The 20,677-nt window shown below is 45.4% G+C and overlaps 1 protein-coding gene and 1 long non-coding RNA gene across 6 annotated transcripts in view; both read right to left on the bottom strand.

Annotated features, from left to right (window-relative positions):
* Window positions 1-1,290, bottom strand: part of HRAS (HRas proto-oncogene, GTPase) — a 43,306-nt gene extending 42,016 nt beyond the window's left edge. For both annotated transcript variants that reach the window (XM_065686820.1, XM_065686819.1), the window contains exon 1: window positions 1,025-1,290. The gene's annotated coding sequence lies outside the window, so the exon portion shown is untranslated. The remainder of the gene's footprint in view (window positions 1-1,024) is intronic.
* Window positions 1,291-2,773: 1,483 nt separating this feature from the next.
* Window positions 2,774-20,622, bottom strand: LOC136017996 (uncharacterized). 4 transcript variants are annotated; one of them, XR_010614180.1, is made up of 3 exons: window positions 20,452-20,622; window positions 9,786-10,093; window positions 2,774-5,020 (listed from the first exon to the last, which is right to left on the bottom strand). It is a non-coding gene; the product is annotated as an uncharacterized LOC136017996 (long non-coding RNA). The 4 variants fall into 4 exon arrangements; XR_010614178.1 differs by having other exon boundaries at window positions 2,774-5,023; XR_010614179.1 differs by having other exon boundaries at window positions 2,774-3,611; window positions 4,322-10,093.
* Between the last annotated feature and the right edge of the window lie 55 nt (window positions 20,623-20,677).

Here is a 20,677-nt window from a genome sequence, read left to right on the forward strand (position 1 = left end):
CTGCTTGAGGCTATTAAAATGCATCCCCAAGCAGGACCCGTATGAGCCAAGCTAGCCACCAGATTCACCTGCCCCAGCCTGGGGTGAAGGTGTCGAACCCTTGGCCTTTGTGACACCCTTGGACAGCAAGCAGCCTCTGAACACCGCAGAGCCCAGGCAGCGAGCATCCCTGGGAGGAAGGGAGGCGTCACCAGCTCCGCAGAAATGCACACACGCAGGAACACGGGGACCTTGCTCACTTGCTCACAGATGCATGTACCTGTGCTTCTTGCCACCTGCATGCCCCCTCCACGCCTCACCCCTGGCCTGCTGATGCCGGGCACTGACGTGAAGCTGGTCTCTCCCAGGGGGTGTTGCTTTGACTTGGGGGAGCCAGAGTCTGGCAGGCACTTGCTTTGGCAAAGGCTGGGGGGTCCAATGCTCTCTTTTGGGAGCATCACAGGGTTGGCATGAAGGATGGAAGAGAATGAGGGAAGGCAGCTGCAAGGAGCTGCAAACTGGGGGTGCAAGGAAGAGGAGGGAGATGGGGCAGAGAGAGAGATGCAGCTTAGGGATGTGGGGAAGCAGGAGAGTAAGGGGGAGAAGGAAAGAGGGCTGAGCTTTGGGATCGGGGAGAGGGCAGGAGGAGTGCAAACGGGGTGCAGAAAGAGGAGAGCAGGGAACAGAGGGCGGAGAGGATGCAGGGCAAAGGGGACGCAGAGGCTGTGTCTCGGCGGCCTGCCCGGGGCTGGGGTCGGCGTGGGCAGCGCCCAGGCAGCAGAGTCATGGCGCGGCCGGGCGAGCAGGTGGGTCTGCGCCACCGCCCCCAAACACCCGCGGGCCGCGCCGCCGCCCCCTTGGGGAACGGCGGGGGCCATCCCCGGCACGGCGGGGGTTCAGGCTTCCCGGAGGGTTGCAGCCGCCCCGGTAACAGGTGGCGGCGGCGCTGCCGGCCCGGCCCGGCCAAGCCGGTGGGTGCTGCCTCTCCGACGGCGCGTCCCACCCCCTTCCCCCAGCTCCAGCCCCGTCCCCGGCGGTCACTCACCGGCTCGTCCACCCCGCCAGGCGGGATGCGCGTCCTGGAGAGCGGGGCGCGGAAGTTTAAAGCAGAGCAATAGTATTGTTTATTTTTTCCTTCCAGCGGAGGAAAACCAAACAAGACGAGGCGCTCCGCAGCCGGGATCGCCTCCCTCCCCCCCCGCCCTCCTCCCGCCGATCCGCTCCGCTCCGCTCCTCCTCGCCCGGCCCGGCCCCGCCGGGGGCTTCAGCCGCGCGTGGGCCCGGCGGCGAGGCGAAGTTTCCACCGCGGTGGCGGTGGCGGAGGCTCCCCCGGTGTGCCGCGCCCGCCCCGCATTGGCACGGGGCGCCGGGGCGCTGTGCCGCCGCCGCCGCCGCGCCCGGACAATGTGCGTGCGGAGGGAGCGGAGCGCAGCGCAGCGGCGCGGAGCGGGAGCGCGCCCCGCCGGCGGCCGCCGCACACGCCCAGGGCACGCGCCCCGCCCACCCGCCGCTCAACGGTCGCCCGCCGCCCCTGATAGGCGGCCCCCGCCGCCGCCGCCCTCCGGGTGGGCCGCGGCGCTGTCAATCAGGCGCCACAGCCCGCCCGCCGCGGCCCGGCCGCGGGGCGGTCCCCGGGGCGGCGGCGGGGGGCTGTGAGGGGAGGGGGTGTCGGCCGGCGGCGCCTCGCCCGGGCGGGGGATCCCCTCTTTGCGCCCCTTCTCTGGGGAGCCGTGACCGTCTCGTTGTGCGCTGCCGGGGCCGCGGCTGTGCTTCCCGCCCCGCCGCGGCCCCTCTTCAGCTCCCCGCGCTCCGGGTGAGAGGAAGGCCTGGCGGCCGCTGCCCGCCCGAGCCCCTCAGCCCGCCCTTGCCCTGGCGGCACGGGTGGTCTGCCCGTGCGGGTACCGGCAGCTGCCGCGGCGCTCCCGGCAGCCAGGGGGCCCAGGCACGGCGCGGGGGGCGGGAGGTCACCTCAACGCCCCGTTTGTCCCGGGGCCTGCGAGCCGCCGCTCGACTGCCCCTGCCGAGCGCGGAACAAGGCTGCCGCCGTCGGAAGGGCACGGCCCGCCAGGTAACGCGGCGCGCCGAGCACCCGCCCTGCCATCGCCCTGCGGGCCAGGCCCCGCGCCGCAGGCTGCAGGCGCTGCCCTGGGGTGAGCTGCCGTTCTTGGCTGCCTCGGAGGCCTGGCAAGCAGCGTGTTTTGGAGGAAGAATACCAGAGGCTGCTGAAATGCAGTGTTTGTTACCAGTCACAGGCCCTGATAACCTTTAGGCTAAACCCAGCTCACAGGGTGCTTTTAGCCGGCCCCTGGAAATGCCTAGGAAAATAGATGGCTCCAAATCATCCAGGAGCGATTTAGGCCACAAAATGAAAGACACCTGAATTGTCTCTGTGGTCCAATTAAGCTTAGCAGCAGAGCTACGCATCTTGTGGACAGGATTGCTCCAATTACAGGCAAAGGTCCGAGTGTGGCAAGAGGGTCTTGTCTGGTTGTATTTGGATCCCACAAGGAGCACCGCTAAGTCAGAGCTAGTGAACCTTGATGGGCTCAAGCTTCATTCCACTAATTCAGGTCTGTCAGCGGGGTACTTTCAGTCCTGTCACAGTACGCTTACGTTACCAGATGTTTTCTACCGTTAGGCTCCATGATTCCCCTGTTACTTTGGAAAGTGGATAGTGGATTGCATAGTAACCTTGTTAGCCAGGAGCATGCAGAAGTGATCAAGCTTTGAATGCAGAATGGCGCCAAATAAAGTATACATTTGTGGTACTGGAAAAGCACTGTTCACTCTGACATATGTTTCAAGCACACTGCCACAATTTATTGTTTATGTTAGAAAAGCAGTAATCTGAAAATGGATCTAGAAACCATTGTTCTAGATACCACGCTTGACACATAACAAAAAGAAAGCTCATGCCCTGCAGAGCTGGTCGCGAGTGTAGATTAGGTGAGTTCTAAGGATACCCGTTGAGAGAGCTGTGCAGGTTTTTTCAGGTCTTGCAGACATGTTGCACCAGCACAAACAAACCTGCCAGAGCACTTTCAAAAAGCCAGCATGCAAACAGGCGGGTCCAAACAAAAAGGCTGAAGCTTTAACCTACCTCAAAACTCTTGCGTGCTTCTAACAAGCCCTCCTGATTCTGAACAACCTCTCAGTTCTCCACAGATGCAAGAACCACAGCTCACAGAAACACAGCATCTCTCCTGACCAAGCCAACAGCAGGAACATTAGCACACACAAAGGTGATGGGTTTCTTCACAGGCAGACACACGTATGCACAGTGCACCGCCTCTCTGCACTACCTGTCTCGTCTTGTTTCAGCCGTTTCTGTCGAGCGGGGAGGGTATTGGAGCGTGCAGAAATCCTGCTTTTTGAAGCACCTTGAAAGCAGGCTCATATTTTTCAGTACATAGGTGACCCTAAGAACTTACCAGGAAGCAAGAACCAAATATGTAGTGTAATAGACACAGCTATGGGTGAACCTCATTTTCGTGCTTCTTGGGCTTCTCAGTGTCATACAAGAAGCAAGAAATACAAGAAGATGCAACCGAAACTTCCTCTTTCTTGCTCATTCTTCAGTGCCAGATCACATCAGGATATAACATACCTGAGGACTACTTGTTTGCAGACTGCTGGAAAACAGAGGCATAATCACATATTGATGAGTCATAACCACACAATCGCATAGGGGTGGTGACACAAACTTGCAAGGACAGAGAGAGTGATGAAGCTTAAAGATGTCTTCCCCCCATTCTATTTTCAGATTAAAAAAAACCCAAAATATAGAAGATATTCAGTTGTTGCAAAGCAGCATAGCTCCTTTGCTTTTGGCAAAGCTGGGCAGATTTGAACTTGCTGAGGTTATAGCCCATTCTGTTTGTAAAAAAACCAAAACAACATTCTGCCTGGACAGATTCATCCTTCCTTTCTCTAAACTTGAAGTTAATTCTAGGAAAATGTCTAGCCTGTCTAAGGCCTCTGGAAGACGGAACTCTCTCTTTTAAACATGGGATGTGCAGTGTCACAGCAACAGCGGTGCAAATGCCATCAGGAGAAGATGGTTCAATCTACTGACTAACTACTCTGCTGTCTCATCTCATGGTGTCTCCAGCTGGACTGCGAGCAACCTTCTCCAGCTACCCATCAGACATCAGTGCAGCTGCTGTGATCTATGGCAAACCTCAAGGCAGGCAAAGAGAAATGCACAGAGCTCTAGAAATCCTGCAGTGCTGCTAACTGTTGCAAGCCTTGCTTGACAGGATAGGAATGCTACTCAAATACTGGGCCCATTGGCATGCAGAGCATTACAAACGACATGGAGAGAATCTCAGAAGATCCTTACTGTCACAGTAATACTGCCAAAATAAAATCCACAGCTGGGTTGAAAAGCTGTCCTGTCATTTCCATGCCTTGAGTTTTTCCCGATAGTCTTCACCAAACTGACCAAGCTGTACGTAGCCTGCAGGTGAGAGGCCATAACTCATGGACATGCTTTTACCATCATGACTTTTTGTAACAACACTCTAAGTTCACTCTAGGAACATATGTCGCTGATTTTTTGCAGGTGCTGTGACCCAAAAAATTACTCCATGTTGGTGTTCCCACTTTAACCTCTGCAAGAGGGTAGTCGTAGACAAAGCATGAGCTTAGCCAGTATGCGGCATACAAATTTATGCCAAGAGCTTAGTTAGCAACAGAACTTGATAATCAGCTACAGATCAAGGCTATCCCCACTGTTTTTGAAGTGTTAATCTTTTTTAGAGTTATTTCTAATAGAAAGAGTCAGGCAATGGCCAAGTTGCACTGTTCTCTCTTTCCCCTAAAAAACAAACAAAAAACCCCTGACAAACAAACAAACCACAACAAGCAAGTTTTAAGTACGCAGATTGCTTCCTGGTTCTTTCTGTGGCCTCAAGTGATCCATGCATTCAGTCAGTCCATTTTCCTGGATGCATACTTTTTCTGTGGAGCTGAAACTTTCTGGAAGTGTTTGGAAGGAAGACTGTATCACTGTGTTCTCTTTAACATTGTCTCTGAGAGCCTACTGAGAGAAACAGAAGTCCCCGTGAGTCTTTTTCCCCACAGAACCATGTTCTTCATGATCTTTTAATTTATTCCTCCTGCAAATAACACCAGACTCAAGAAACCTGCAAGTACTTCTCCCATACTGGGGTGTTTTTCTTGCTCATCCCTCCCTGAGCTTACAGGATGCATAGTGTCATGGCAGAAAGTGAGGAGATACCCAGCAGACTTCTTAAATGTTGAGTTTTCTAGAGAATGCAAATTGTTTCCTTTTAGTATTTGACAATGTAACACAAGTAACTTGCCATGGCAACCAGCTTATGGAACAGACAAAAAATTATTGTCACAAGGTACTTTGTTGCTATAGCAAGGAAAGAAGCTGGGTCCTTATCATTTTTGTTCACTGGTGGGCCATGCATCATCTAAGTAGCAGAACCTGTTAGCAGAAGTTTATGTTAGATTCAGTACAAGTTAGCTGCCTTGTGGGCCTATCTGATACTTGGATCAAAACTGAAGTATAGTCAGAAGGAAACAAGGAAGTGTTCAGAAGAATTGAAACAAGGCTGGATTCTCAGAAGTACAAGGCCAAATCCATTTCCACACCAAGCTGATGCAACTCTGAAGATGCCAGTAAGGGATGAATGAATTTCTTCAGAAATTAAATTGGCTTCCATCCTCTGACAGTCTCCATTCTCCTCCCTTGCCTCTTTCATTTTTCTTTCCATTTATTTTATTTTATATTTTATTTTATTTTATTTTGTGGAATAACTGCAGATATGGGAGTATTCTGGAATTACCTGTAAGAGAGGGTTGAATAGGCTTGCAGTCTTCAAATGCATTCTCTTTACAGGGATGCTTCCGAGAAGGCAAACTTACTGTTATGCAGATTACTTCTGTTAGGGAGTGAATTATTTAAAAATGGCAAAGGGAATTGGCTAAGGGCAGAGAGGGGAAACCCTTATAATTATCACTGTGGGAAGAAATAAAAACTGAGCTTTGTTAGCTCAGAAGAGGACAATTTTGAAAACTGTTATAGGTGCAAGTAGGCACAGAAGCCAGTGGAAATACCCTGTGCTTAAGACAGGCTTATTTGTAAATCTGGAGTGGGTCTAGGTTATACACAAAATGTTTGCTTTACTCCCAAGCTGGAAAGGGTGCCTTATGTGGGACAGTCTTGAAAACCTGGAAGTTTCTTAATCTCTAGACTACTGATGTGAGCTACAAGAAACACATCTCCAACTGTGTGATGGAATGAAGTGTATGCTCAACCTTTTTATTTTAGAAACACTCTTTCCCAGTTTTCATTGTTGATACAGTAGTGTCAAGCTTGAGAAAGAGTGGCCAGCTGCCTGGGGGCTTAACTGAATTTACAGGTAAAATTATTGTGACTCATGGACAATCCGCTTTAGCTTCCTGGTGAGGCTGTAGAGGAAGTACTGCTGGATCACAAACCCCAACAATAGCATGACTTGGAAAGCAGCCTTTGAGAGAAGCTCTTAATGTATCGGGTAAACCTATGTGGAGATGCAAGGCTGGAATGTACTCCTGACAATGAAGTGTTATACTGCGAGTGACTGACTATAAAAAGGCTATGGGGAAAATCTGAGTCTTCTGCAGCACAAAGAAATTATGAGATAAAATAAAATAATCTCAAAGAAACTATGATAAAACTATCCAACACTATAATTTAACACAGCCTCCTAGATACTGGGAAAAGTCTGTGGGCTAATCCTTACTTCCAGTCACACCAAGAGAGACATAGCCACAAGAGGCATTGCAGCTGTGAAATTCTGTAGGCATGTACCATCATCCCAAGGGCCTGGAACTCTCAGAGATACTTAAGATTTGGCAGCTGAAGTCCAGCTAAGAGACCACACAGAGGAAAAGAGAAGATCCATCAGTCCCAATTTCAAAGGACTTTTTAAGATGGACACTACCTGGAGAGATCTCTTGCAGTAATCAGCTAACAAAACAAACCCCTGAATTAATTAATCAGCACTCAATCAGTAAGGGGGGGGGGGGAAATCTTCCTCTGTATTATCTCTAAAACATCACTTGTTTCAGATGACCCAACCAGTGAGTGGGACCACTTTGTTTTTAGTCCCCAAAATAATGGCATTAAAATTGGCTTAAATTCTACTAAATAGAATGCTCAGGCTTCTTTAAACACATTACACATTAGACACATTGCAGAAGATTCTGAGTGGGCAGAACAAACTCATCAGGCTTGGAGGGTTGTCTGATGGAGGACAGAATCTTTCTCATCATGGATTTCTTTCTCAAAATAAGCAGGGAAACCAGGCAGTGCCTTGCCAGGTGCCTGGCCCATGCTCCACCAGAGCTAGAGAAAGCGAAGATTCCTGTTGACTGAAATGAATTCTGCTACCAGTTGGATTTGATAAGTTATGCAATGAAAATAGAAGCTTGCAGAGATGAGATGCTCTGGAATCACAGAAGGGAAAGACTTTGTAATCAGAGCTTGGAAGTGGAAGGAGGTCTGTGTTCCACAATTTAAAAATACAGACAACTGCTGATTCCTTTTTTCTACTAAAAAAAAACCCAACCCAAACACATGCACAAAAATGACGTAATTCAAAGACTGGTCATTTCCACTGAGTCATCCTCCTTGTAGAGACACAATAGGAATGAACAACAATCACATCTCTCTATACTAATGGTATGCAGTAGTAAGTAATGTGAAGCCCTCATCTGAGTGGATGGTGGGATGTTTGGACTTCAGATTTTGCTGGGTGGTGGGAGACATAAGATAGAGGTTACTAGTCTAAGTATTTATGAGCAGTGTTGCCTTCTACAATTGCCTGCTAGTTTCAGTGTGATATGAAGCACACTGCCCTCTACAGAAAGTGTCCTGTTTATTCCTAGGGGTGTCTGCTTAAGTCCCCAACAAGTGTTCTTTCCTCCTTTTTCCCAGGAGTTATTGCTGATCAGGTGGTGACTCTAGAGCCTGAGTTGCTTAGAAATGACACTGATTCTTTCAGAAATGCCCTCACCTGACCAAGAGTGACTACGGTTGGTAAGGTCCTGTGTCTTCCACTCTCTGCTGAGCCTGCCAATGTAGGTCAGTAAGGGTCAGATAGGGTGGGAGGTCTAGTAATGCAGAAATCTGCAAGTTGGGTTTGCTGGCATATGTACAGGAGCTTTTGTTACCTGTCAGCTTGAACTGAATGTCAATCATTCCATTGGAGCCTGATCCTCACATCACTGCACTCTGAGAGGTTTATGCCTTTGTTTTCATACAGCAGTAACTCAGGTCTTTAGAAGTTGAAAGCCATATTCTTTCTTAACAATCCTTTGTCATATTTAGGTCCTGTGTGGTTTTCATTTTCAAACTGTACAGAAAAGTTTGAACACTTTTCAGCTTGTGTGCTCCAAGTTTCGTAATGGTACAGTTTGGATCACTGACTGTGCTCTGGGTTATCTGTCACTTTTGCTAGCAGGAGCCAGTATTCCAGGAGTGGAAACCAGATGAGTTGCTAAGGGATGTCTTGCAGTCTGTGTCATTTTTGCAGTTATTGGTGTGTAACAGATTTATCTGTGTAGTTCAAGGCCCTTCTGTACCAGATGAGCTTGTACTGAAATCTCAGGCCATCCCATGTGTTCTCCTAGAGGAGACACTAAGTTTATTCCTATTCTTTTTAAAAGAATCTTCTTACTTCTTCATCAGCTAATGCAGATTTTCTTCTCCTCAACATCAAAGAACAATTGCCAACTACATCTGTTTCTCTCAGAAATTTCAAAGCAATGTTGCGCAGCATGACTCAGGCATGCACACATGGTAGAACTAGATAGAATTAAAGACATTTGTGTTTATCCAGTTAAAGTACTGGTTTCTTTTCCTTTGATTGCTTTTTCATGTACTGGCTGCACATTGTCTCTACCCCTGCCACGCAGCACTCCTTCTCATCCTCACACTCAAGCTACTGAGCCTTCTCTTCTGTCAAGTTCTTCACTAAATTCCGGTTTCCCTTCTTCTGTAGGGAGCTGCCCTGAACCTCGGTTCCCATCTTTACAAGCAAGTAAAGCTGATGCAAAGCAGTACTCACATAAAATGTAGCTACTCTGTAGACTGAAGGATCTTTAATAAAGAACTTTCCCATGCTGAAGCCATAAAGTAGACCCCCAGTGTAATTTTTAGTCTGCAATTCAGTCATTCTCTTTCTTCTGCTGCCTCTCTATCAGGGAAGGTGAAAGACAGATGAGGACCTGCAGCTACTTGCATCTTGCAGGACTGGTGTATATTTCTAGGTAACTTTTCAGGCGCGTGTTCATGAGCTCAACAGTGATAGAAGTGTGTCTGGACACACAAATCAGTCAGATACTGTCTGATGGCTTTCAGGGGGCCAACGCTAAACATTCTGAAGTCAGATGTCCTGCAAGATTCCTAAACTAAGATGCCCAAATCAGCATGTTGCAAATTTCTTCTCTGGCCTCAGTCTTCTGACTTTGCCTTTCCTGCTTCCAGTCAGCAAACTTCAGTTAGGGAAATACTGAGACTAACATACCAAAACACTGATCAGAAATGTTACATGAATCCAAATGATTGATGGAATTTCAGCCATTGATTATGAAAACATGAATAAGCTAATGTTAATCTACAGATGTATTAGCAGTGAATGATTTCCCAGTCCTCATTAGCAATATGCTTTGATGAGGGTAGAAAGCGTTAGCTGTAGTTTCCCTTCAGTAAGCTGTTTAATCATAAGAGCTTACTGGCAGTGGGATTTGGGAGACTTACATGATCACAAAGTGAATTAAAACAATACCTTCTCTCTAGCTTCTCTGGGATAACACACAGGAGAGAATGATCTCAGAGCTGCTCTCTTCCTCCATTTAAGTGGCACTGGCATTCTCCAGTGAGGACTAGGCAGGAACCTGCTTCCTCCTTAGTCAAGATCTTCCTCATTTTCAGGAGCACACTTATACCAGCTCTCCTGCAATGATCAGCACATGCCAGTGAACTTGTTATAGCATGTTCAGGAGCACGTTCTCGCTGATTTCCTGAGGTCTCATCCCAAGCTTACTGCAGATACAGGGAAGATTCATGGACTTCTTCAGTGGCCTTTGGACTGCTCTGTGGAGGCAAAAATACAACAGCAATAGAGACATGGGTGAGAGGACTTTACATTACCACCATATTTCACTCTGAAAAGATGGCAAAAGAGATTCTGCAGCCCAACCCTGTGCTTCCCAAAGCAGTAAAATCAACATGAATCCTACTTAGTAAGTAATTCAAAATTACTTTCTGGTTTGTTAATCATCTGCATCTCAGCCTTTCTGAAGATCTTAGGTAATGTCTTAGGTAATAAGATGAGAACAGTGCAGCTTCTGTGGTCATCTCTACCTGCTCACAGGGCTGCCAGCCTGCTGTGACCCTAATTTCCAGCTGCTCTTTTAAAATGCACTCTGCCACTGAGCAGTTTACCTCTAGAGATCTCAGACATGAAGTAATCCTCCTAGCTTTTCCAGAAAAAAGCTGACTAATGTTAAACCTGTTTTACAGGTAGGTAGGCTGAGCTCCAGTCTGCTTGAGATCACAAAGGGTTATTTAGGGGCTGACACACTCCTGCAGCAGGGATGACCTCCTAGGAGGAATATTAACCTCTTTCGTTAAAGGAAAAGAGTGCCCAGGCAGAGAAGAGGGCTGACCACACAGACTCTGTTTACATGCATGCTTTGCACATGACTACAAAGCAAATTAACCTCACTGGCTGTGTGGCTTTGAATCCAGGTGTCCCTCAGATGAAGACACAAGGGTAGGGTGAGCCCAAACACCATGCTTGGCCCTTTGGCTGAGCCATCTGGCAGGTGGGAATGTAAAACTTGCTGATTGCTTTATGCCTGAGTCACCTCCTTTAGCATTTGTTATTGCCTAGCACGTTAGTATGCTGCCTGTTGGATAATAAATGACTTCATTCGCTGCAGCAGTGAGGACACTATTAAAAATTAACCCTGGCAAACGGTCCTGCATATTTTCTTTTTTTCAGTAAGAGCCAGACAAGGGGGAAGAGAGGAATGCTGTTGAAATCTGTTTAGCAGAAAAGGCAAGTGGTGAGTTTAAGTAATGGGGATGGTTCAGGCTTCAGTTTAATCACTGCAGTTGTTGGCAATCAATAATCAAAATTCAGAGAGCTTAAGGCACTTGGTAAAGTTAACAGCAATGCAAGTAAAGATGACTCAAAAGGCCTATTGCAGGGAAGGTCAAAGAATAGGATATATGGGGATTACTATTCTGACATGTAATGTATGACCAGTTTGCAGAAAAAAAAATGAATTTATCACATGAATGTTATTACCACATGTAAGGAATTTGGTCCACAGCTGAAAAACTCTTCAGTTTTGGTTCATGTATTGCACCCTTTTCTCACAGTATCACACTTGCAACCATACCGTATCTATAGCAGCACAAAGAGTATATTTACAGAAGTGAAGGGTTTGCATTAAATATCTGAGGGAATAAATCAGCTGACAGACAGAGCCCTCATTTTCTTGGCTTCTCTTCCCTCCAGCACCCACACAGTATCCATTAAATTGTCTCAAGTCAAACCCTCACAGGCTGCATTTGAAACTTGGGCAAGGAGCCAGGCAGGCTTAGACAGCAAAGACTTTTCTGTCCACACACACTTCCCACCATCTGTATGCTGCAGTCCAGAGGAGGGGAGCTCAGCTATAGGCTCAGCAAAAAATCTCTCTTGCTCCCTTCGCATCACTCCAAGAGAAGGACTTGATCTGAAGCCTGCTGACAGCCACATTAATGATCCTGTTGTTGACACAAAAATTGCACCTTCTTCTGAGACATCATTCAGCTGGCTTTGGCACAGCAGTGAGCAGCACACACTATCCTGAGCCCACAGTTCCTCAGGTCTGTCCCAGACCCTTGAGCAGCTCCATCCACAGATGTCTGATACCCGTAGATAATTTAGATGGTAATATAAGCTTTGATGCCAGGTGCAGTGATGGTGCAAGCAGATCTATCCTCTGGCTGGCATGCTTTTCTCCAGAAGCATATCATAGCTGAACTGAGGTATGACAGCATCTATCAAAGGGCCATGCTGAGGTCTGCACGCTAGTACTGAATCACCTGCACATCTCCATGTGGCAGAGGTATTTTAAAATGTTGGGCTTAAGCAGACATTATGCTGCAGCAGGGAAGATCATATAAAGTTCCTGCATAAACAGTGTACAAATTTCCTGGCTGAAACGTACTCGGGTGTTGCTATGTCCAAGTTGGAGATGTTTCTTACTCTAAAGATCTTTCCTTCTCTTTGGCATCTCAGGGACTGTGATTGAAATATTCCTCAGTTTAATTCCTGTGTTTCATTTATTTTCTCTCCTTTATCTCTTTATCCAGCCAGAGTTTTGTCATTAACCCTAGTCCCTGGCTATCTTGATCAGATACCCAAGCCCCGAAGCATAAAATCCCTCCTGCTCCCTGGTCCTGCCCATCGCATCAAAGGGAAGTGCGCTTCCAGAACAAGCAGCCCTGTTTCCCATGTATGTGGAACTTGGCCATGCACCAGGCTACACGGCAGGAAGTCTTCCAGACTTATCAGCAGGTTAGGGTGATCCCAGGGAGCTTTGTTTCTCAGCATCTAACATATTTGCCTAATGTCTTGGTTTAAAAAAGAAATATCAGAATAAAAGAAAAATCAGAAATATCAGAAAGCTGTGCTTGCAAGTGCTAAGGATACTCCCTGAGCATTTCCTAGATAGCTGCCCTGTAAATGATCAGGAAGCAATTCAAGCATGTGACCACAAACAAGAAGGCGTGTGGTGTGGTACGCGAACTGCCCTTGCTGGGTTGTTCACTCTGTGACAAATGGGGTTTCACCCTATGGTTTAAGATCCTGTACTCATTGCATGCAGCAGCAACAGTTTCACTGAGCTCTTGCTGCAGCCAAGCATGCTGCTGGAACAGGGATTCTATTTTAATGATCACTGACCGGGAGTTATCACAACTGTCGTGAGTCAACACAAAAACATTTTATAAATACGGTCTTTCTGGAGGTGGTAGTTTTGGAAAGCCCAATATCTTCAAGTTTGTTTGGCACTTCTTTGTAGGCTAGATGGTGGACGTGATCTGAAATCGCTTCCTTTAACTGTAGTAGGTTTGGGATCACACTCAAACGGCATGGTTATTTATGTATATATTTATCTCCCCTAAGTATTTATATTTCACTTGCCAGGTTGCCAAGGGCTAGATGTGTTGTGAAGCAAGTATCTTGAAGGAGAAAGAAGTGTCATATGCAAACATCTGTAGGCATACATCCAGCTGCTCAATTCACTAGAAAAGAAAGTAGTAAACTGCACCTGGAAAATCTGCCCTCCACAAACCAGGAGCTAGCTGGTAAACACTGCATACATAGTTGAATGCTGCACACTTGTGTTTCCACTCACTTTTAAGGAGAATGAGAAGGAAATGTGGTTTTAACACTAATGTAACTTGTACCCTGATCTACTGCTGCAGAGAGTAATAACTGATAACTTTGAAATTAGCCATCTGCAAGTGTTTGGTCCACAAGATTACTGCCAATGGTCTGTTAATGAATGTCACTGTGTTAGCACATCTACAACATGGCAAAGGGAGTAACCAGTGCAGGACAGGACAGAGGAGGCTTGTGTGCACTCCAAGGAAGACAGGTTCTGGCAGTGATAATGTGTTGGGAGTTGTTGCAGGGGAAACAGATTTTACCACGCTGCTTGGTAGGATTTTAGATGTATCTGTCTACATTGGCCTTCACTACAAAACAGCAAGACCCAAACACTGCACAGAGTTGTGCTAGTGTAATGCTAATGCAATGCATGAACTTCTGCTTGTCTCATTACAGCAATACTTTTGAATGCATCAAGTGTCTGCATCTCATCATACTAGAAAAGGCCAAATCTGGCATTAGCTTTGCCGCCTTTATGTTTTCCAAAAATTGAGATCCAGATTGAAACAGAGATTGTCAAAGATCCATCTCCACGGCTAACAGTGGTGGGCAAGTCTGGAACTGCAAGGTCTTTGCTCAGACTATAGGAAGTGAATGGAGATGAGCCACAGTACTACAGAAGCACCATGACTCCCCCAGGTAACAGTAGTTTGTGGTCATCATTCTGTATTTCTGTCTTCTGCTGAAGGGATTTGCTCAGTCAAATGCAGACCACTCAGCTCAGGCACTAGGAGTTTCTATTAAAACACTATAAAGGTTTACCCCAGGGTCTCTTCTAAGATGTTTCAAGGAAACAGGATACTGGGATGGAGTGTTTAGCCAGAAGTGCAAGCATGCAGTGATAAAGTGCAGGTTTTCATGGCCAAAGAGCTGTCCTCCTAGCACAGCTGAATCCCATGTAGTGTAAAACATGCTGTGTTCACTGCCATGTGCTGTCACCAGCCAGTGGGGCTGCTGACAGATCCAGCCTTGAAAACAAATTGTCAAGCAAGGTGTTTGAGGTAGGCGTAAGATTTGTGTGGACAACCATGTGTTTTATTGTTTTCAATACTCTGAAACACTTCCTAAGCATCTGCCTTGGTCTCACTCAGCATGCTGAGCTAGGTAAATGAGCTAAATTTTCCTGAAAATGCAAGACAGTATATAAAAAGTACAGAAGCACACTAATAATCCATCTTCTCTCATCACTAATCTAACTTAGCTGCTGAAACAGCAAAGTACATAGTCCTTTTTCTAAGCACACATTATGCAAAATCAGAGCCAGAGTTGTAAGGAGAGTATTTGGAAATCAGGTCTCTCCTGTCATTTTGAGGACAGGGAAATATCCTTTCCTGTCTGTGAGGAGAGGATTCCTTCTAGTAGTCTACAGGAAGTTACACACAACAATGACCCAAATGCAGATGAATCACAAGGCTTTCCAAAGAGGCCACCCATGGAAAAGGCAATTTGTGCCTCTTGAATTCTAGGGGAAATCCCAGTACAGGATAGTGGTTTGTTGCATCACTTTTCATCTGCTGGACTAGAATCCAGGCTACACACAGCAGAAGCAGATGTGTAGGGTCAAGGGTTTCCTTTCACGTAGCAGATATGACCATTTTTGTCTTTGCTCAGCTCATTCACTGCTGCTGAGCCAGAAGCAGGTACAAATCACCTGGTAGGCCATGAAGCTGAAACACTACCAGGAGCACTGGGGATGGGCAAGGCACTTCAGGCAAAAGAAGCACTTTGACTCTTACCATGTTAGGACAGACAGCCATGTCTTATAGGCTATAGATGCTGGCCCCAGGATTACATAGGTGTGTACGGGGGTGCACAGAATATGCAGTGCTTGTTCCAGTCTGCAGAACTTCTGACCCCTCATCTACATGCTGATCTCATCCCTCCACTACTGCAGACTGTGCCTCAGACACTTTATTTCCTACTCTGTATGACAGGGATTTATGAAGGACTTTGCCAGAGCTGTTGTCTATAGCATGGCTCGCAGTGGTGCTATTGCTGTGATGGCTGAAAGCCTTGGTGTATATGAGTTGCATTCAGAGTAAGCTTTGAACTTACATGTGCAAAGTGCGTGCAAAGTATTGTGTAAGGCATGCAAACTAGTGCTTTGTCCTGATTCATTTTTTTTAAAGTCCTGGTTTCTCTGCTGTTTCATACATGGATGGGAAGTGAATATAAATCGACACCTTTCTGATTTGGCAGCTGTTGTGGTTTAAGCCCAGCCAGTAACTCAGAACCATGCAGCCGCTCACTAATGGCCCCCTTCTCCCTCCCCCCCACTCCTGGAGAGATGGGGAGAAGAATTGAAATTATCCATGGGTTGAGGAACGAACAGTCTGGTAACTAAGGTATAACGCAAAACTATTACTGCTACCACTAATAATAATAATGATAAGGGAAATAACAAGGGAAGAGAATACAACCGCTCACCACCCACCAACCGATACCCAGCCCACCTGAGCAGTGATCTAGCCCTTCCAGGTAACTGCCCCCAGTTTTACATCCTGGGCATGGCGTGCTGTGGTACAGAATACCTCTTTGGCTAGCTTGGGTCAGGTGTCCTGTCTCTGCTTCCTCCCAGCTTCCCCTCCTCCCTGGCAGAGCATGAGACTCACAAAGTCCTTGATCAGAGTAAACATTACTGAGCAGCAACTAAAAACATTGGTGTTATTGGTGTTGTTCCCAGGCTGAAAATCAAAAACACAGCACTGCACCAGCTACTAAGGAGAAAAATGACTGCTACTGCTGAACCCAGGACAGTAGCATTTTGTGGCGGCTTTGCATTGGCATAAAAAGCAAATGCACATTGTAAGGCTGCTGGTTCCCCTGCCTGAAGACAGCTAGATGAATTGCACAACTAATGCTTGCGTGGCAAAACAGACCTAAAAGCACAGTGAAGCCACAGGTTTCTTTACACTGCGAAGAACAAGTGATGCTCCTGAAAAACAGTGGTGAAATGGTCATTGATCTTAACTCCTTTCCAACATCAATTAATTTTTCTCTTAGTTTGATGTTGAAAACAAAGTCATAACTCAATCATTGACTGTGGAATTCAACCCAGAAGAAATACAAGGACCACCAACAATGTGGACCAGGTGTGAATTATAAAGAGCATCAGCAAGAAGCCTTCTGTATCCCAAGGGCATTAATCCTGCAGCCAATGCTATTCCTTTTATATTTTTCTTTTAAGCCTGCCATTTTTAAGCCCTCTCAGCAAGACGTTTTCTTGCTGAGGATTTCTACCACAGCAAGCACATATGCCCCTAAAATGAAGATTTCCCTAAAACTGAATGAAATTTCTATAGTGGTACTACAGTTGTAACGATGTTGAGTTTTGTACGTACTAGTTCTTTAATAAAAATGGCCATCTGACAGCTGTAGGGCAGCTTTAGACTTGTTCCATACACTTGGGACAGGGTGCCATACCCTGGAAGAGCAGATGCGTACAGTTATCACTCCTTATCTTTCCAAAACCAGGAAATAGTTTGAAAAGAAACTGAGAAAGGTAGATGGCCTTGAAGAGAGACACAAACCCATCATCTTTATTTATATACACAGGCATTTCAAGTCACAATTGATTCATCTTTGAGTCAGGAATGATACAAACAACGGAGTGCAAGCATGCCTTTCTGGTTCTCAGTATTTTATTTTTTTTTTCAGATAAGTAAGTTTTTGTTTCCTTTTTTTTCCCTGTAAAAATGGAAAAGGAGAGAAGTCCTACATTTTTAAATTCATTTGTTTATCCATTTATTTACAACTCTTCATTAAAATCAAAGCAGAATTAGGCAATAAACCCCTTTGGAATTAGGAAATCCTGACTCGGTGGCTCAGATATTAATACAGTACACTGTCCACGTTTGCTACCTCATGTCTTTCATCCTGATCAATTATCTGTACTGCACTGTTATGCAGACACTTCTGGGTAGAATCCCTTTGTCGTGAGCCTGCCTTTTTAAAGCAATAGTACAAAGGAAAGAAAGAACCCTCTGGTGTGCCATCTACACTGGGTATTTCTTGAAAGTAAGTGGGATTCCACCAGAGTTCTTTCCTCCCAGTAGAGCTGAATCACGGCTTAAGCTAATGAGATATCCCAACACAACTGAAGCCTGCCTTAAGCTTACCTTTCTTTAAAAGACCCTTTACCATGGGAAGGTGCCATTTGCTGTTTTTATTGCCTGCTAGTACCTCCACAATGTACCCCAAAACTCCACCAAGACAAGAAGGGGGTTTGTTTTCTTTGAGTGAGCATGCAGTAGTGAGAGAAGACAGGCTCTGTCACTCAGAAACTAGCTCAGGACTGCCATCAGACACCACACATAGTTTCTGTATGACTTTGGTGACTTCAGTAGTTTGGTTTACTTGTTCACAGAAGCAAGGACAAAGAAAAATGATGGCCCATATTTCAGTGTGGGTTAAAATACTCTATAAAAACTGTTAGCAGAAGTCTTTCTAGGTCTAGTTCAGCTTGAAAAGATACAGCTTTGTACAAAATGCCGTATGTTGCCTGATAAAGATGTCCTTTTAGATTGCAGCTTATGAATTCACGTAAGCCAGTGAAAACCAAATGCTTGGATTCAGTGACTCAGAAAAGACACTTCTTGTTAACTGGATCTTCTCATTGCCCTTTCTTCTCATGCCAGGTGCAGTGACAGCAAAATAAAATTATTTCACAGACTCCTGTCAACCTCTGGATCTTTGGATCAGTTCTTACTCCCTCCTGGCCTCATTTATTGCTTCTGAGGATGAGGTCCTACACACCTGCCATGGTTGAAGCTGTTCTTCTATCATCTTCCGAATGCAGGGACTTCAAGCATATGAAATTGTGAGGTTAATGCCATAGTCCAGGCTTCAACCAAAGCTGTTACTGCAGACCTGAGCTGATTTCTTTGAGAATGCCATGGTAGTTGCTAGTTCTTAACAGATAGAGGAATTGTCAAAGGTAGTGTTCTCTTTATCAAGTAATACAAGAAGATGTGAGTTTTCCAGCAGAGTAGCAGTTTGGATGGGGGTGGCAGTACCACAGGATGAATTCCGCACTTAATCTCAAACTAGTTTTGATTTTTCTGTGTTTGTATACAGTGGAGATAAATATCCTTGCTTTGTATTTTCTACTTTGAATTATAAGTTTCTGGATGCACGTCTGTCCTGGGTTCAGGAGTAGCAGTCATTTTTTCTCCTTCTTAGGATTTACGGCCTGAGCTTAAACCATGACAATGTCTTTTAACATGCATTTACGTATTCATCTAGTAGGGTTAGCTGTATTGAATCATTTTTGTGTAAAGATTAAGAATCATTGAAAATCAAAACCAAGTGGGGCAAGCCTGAAGATCATCTAGATCATCATCTGGATGTACAACTAAAATAATTTCTGTTCCTCTGCTTTCAGTAGAGAACAACACTGTGGCAGCGTTATTGTGTTGGATGTGTTAGATGGCTAATGAAAACTGCACAGAAATGAAAGTTATCCAAGGGAAAGCAAAATTTCAGGGGTTTAATACACTTCACTTGGCAAATGAGTGATTTCTGCCTTGCTGTGCCAAAAGAACAAAATTGTCACATTTGTGATGATGCTACAGAAATAAAAGACTAAAAGTGCATGCCAGTTCTGAAGAAGTTGAGAGGTAAGATAGAGGAGATGTAGACTAACACACATCCATGAGTCTAACCCCTAACTGCACGCAACATTTTAGAACAAATTTTGTCTGCAAGCAGAACTAAAGACATGGGAAAATGTGTCAAGAGTTTACCAAAAGAGTATTATAGCTACTTCTGGTAAGAGGATGAATCTTACCAGATAATGAAAAAAATACAACTAGTTTGTGACTTTAGGACACCTTCAGTACTGTGTCCCAAAGGAAATTGATAGCTCTGCTGGAAAAGGGATTCTGACTAGACAAAAATGCGATTACAAGGCTGGCTAATGGGGACTGTTAGGCTGCATGCTGCAAAGAGAACTGTCAGGCTGAAAGATAGTTTGTAGTCAGGGTTCTTTTGGACAATACTCATCTTAGTTTCAGTTAGTGCCATTTGGAAAAGACAGAAGCATGCTAATGACATTTGCTAATGATTAAGGGGAATTATCAGAGGAAGACGGGAAGAAGGGGTTGGTGTAATAGGAATTGAATAGAATGCAGTGGTGCACAATGCAGGGTCATGTGCTTACAAAACCTTTTTAGTACAGTGGGGACTTCCATTCCACTTGCATTTGCACCTGGGGAGGACAAAGAAAAAGAAGAACCCTATCTTAATAGTCAATGATTATGAGCCACCAATTTGATATGACCTTGCTAATGTGACCCACGATATACCAGACATTTACAGTACAGAAAGGAGAGTGTTTATTCCACTGCACAAGACATCTGGAGTAAATTATATAAAGAAAAAATGGGATGATAAAAAGAATTGCGAGCCTGTCCTTAATGACTGGAGATTTTGAGCTTGGCTTGTATTACTTAGCAAAATAAATGTCAAGAGTAGATGACAGTGGGCCCTATAAATATATCAGGAATGCAAACATCAGAGGGTAAGAGTTATTTTAAGATGAAAAATAACTTGGCAAGAGAGCAAGTAGGTATAACTTGTCAATAAATAATTTTGGCCTATAAATTAGGCAGTCTGTAATCTTCAGAGAGAGGCTTTCAGAACAAAGAGGAAGAGACTGACAGGTATCTAAATGTGTCTGATGTGATTACCTGCAATAGCAGAAGACTGGTTCCTCTGATCAGAAAGCCCCTTCTGGACCTGCATTTCTAGGTTGTAGCACAATGGAGTTCCTATATGTTAATAATGCAAGTGGCAACAGCTACGAGCTATTAATCAATAGTATTAATCAGGATAACTGGATGTTGCTTGTGACGAGATCAAACCAGGAGGACAGACAAATCATTTCTTTGTAAGATAAAAACCCAAACGAAAACATCTCCATCCAGGCTTGGTTTTCAGAGAAATATACTCCTGATTCCTATTCATTTTAGTAGTAGCAATGTAATTAATCAAGACTAACCTGTTTTGTGGAGTTTCTGTGATGGTGAGATCAGAATCAGGTCCAACATCTGTGAATAGGTCCAGGGACTGATTTGTCAATATTAAGATTTAAAAGTTTAAAACATTTCTTATAAAAGCTGAAACATGAATTTTGTCTCCTGTAAAGCTTCATGAATGTACAATGTGATTCCTGGAGAGAGATCACATCAGCTTCACAGTTATTAATTTACAGGTTTCTCATTGAC

Source organism: Lathamus discolor, chromosome 6 (genome assembly GCF_037157495.1).
Source record: "Lathamus discolor isolate bLatDis1 chromosome 6, bLatDis1.hap1, whole genome shotgun sequence".
In the NCBI taxonomy this organism is placed as follows: domain Eukaryota; kingdom Metazoa; phylum Chordata; class Aves; order Psittaciformes; family Psittacidae; genus Lathamus; species Lathamus discolor.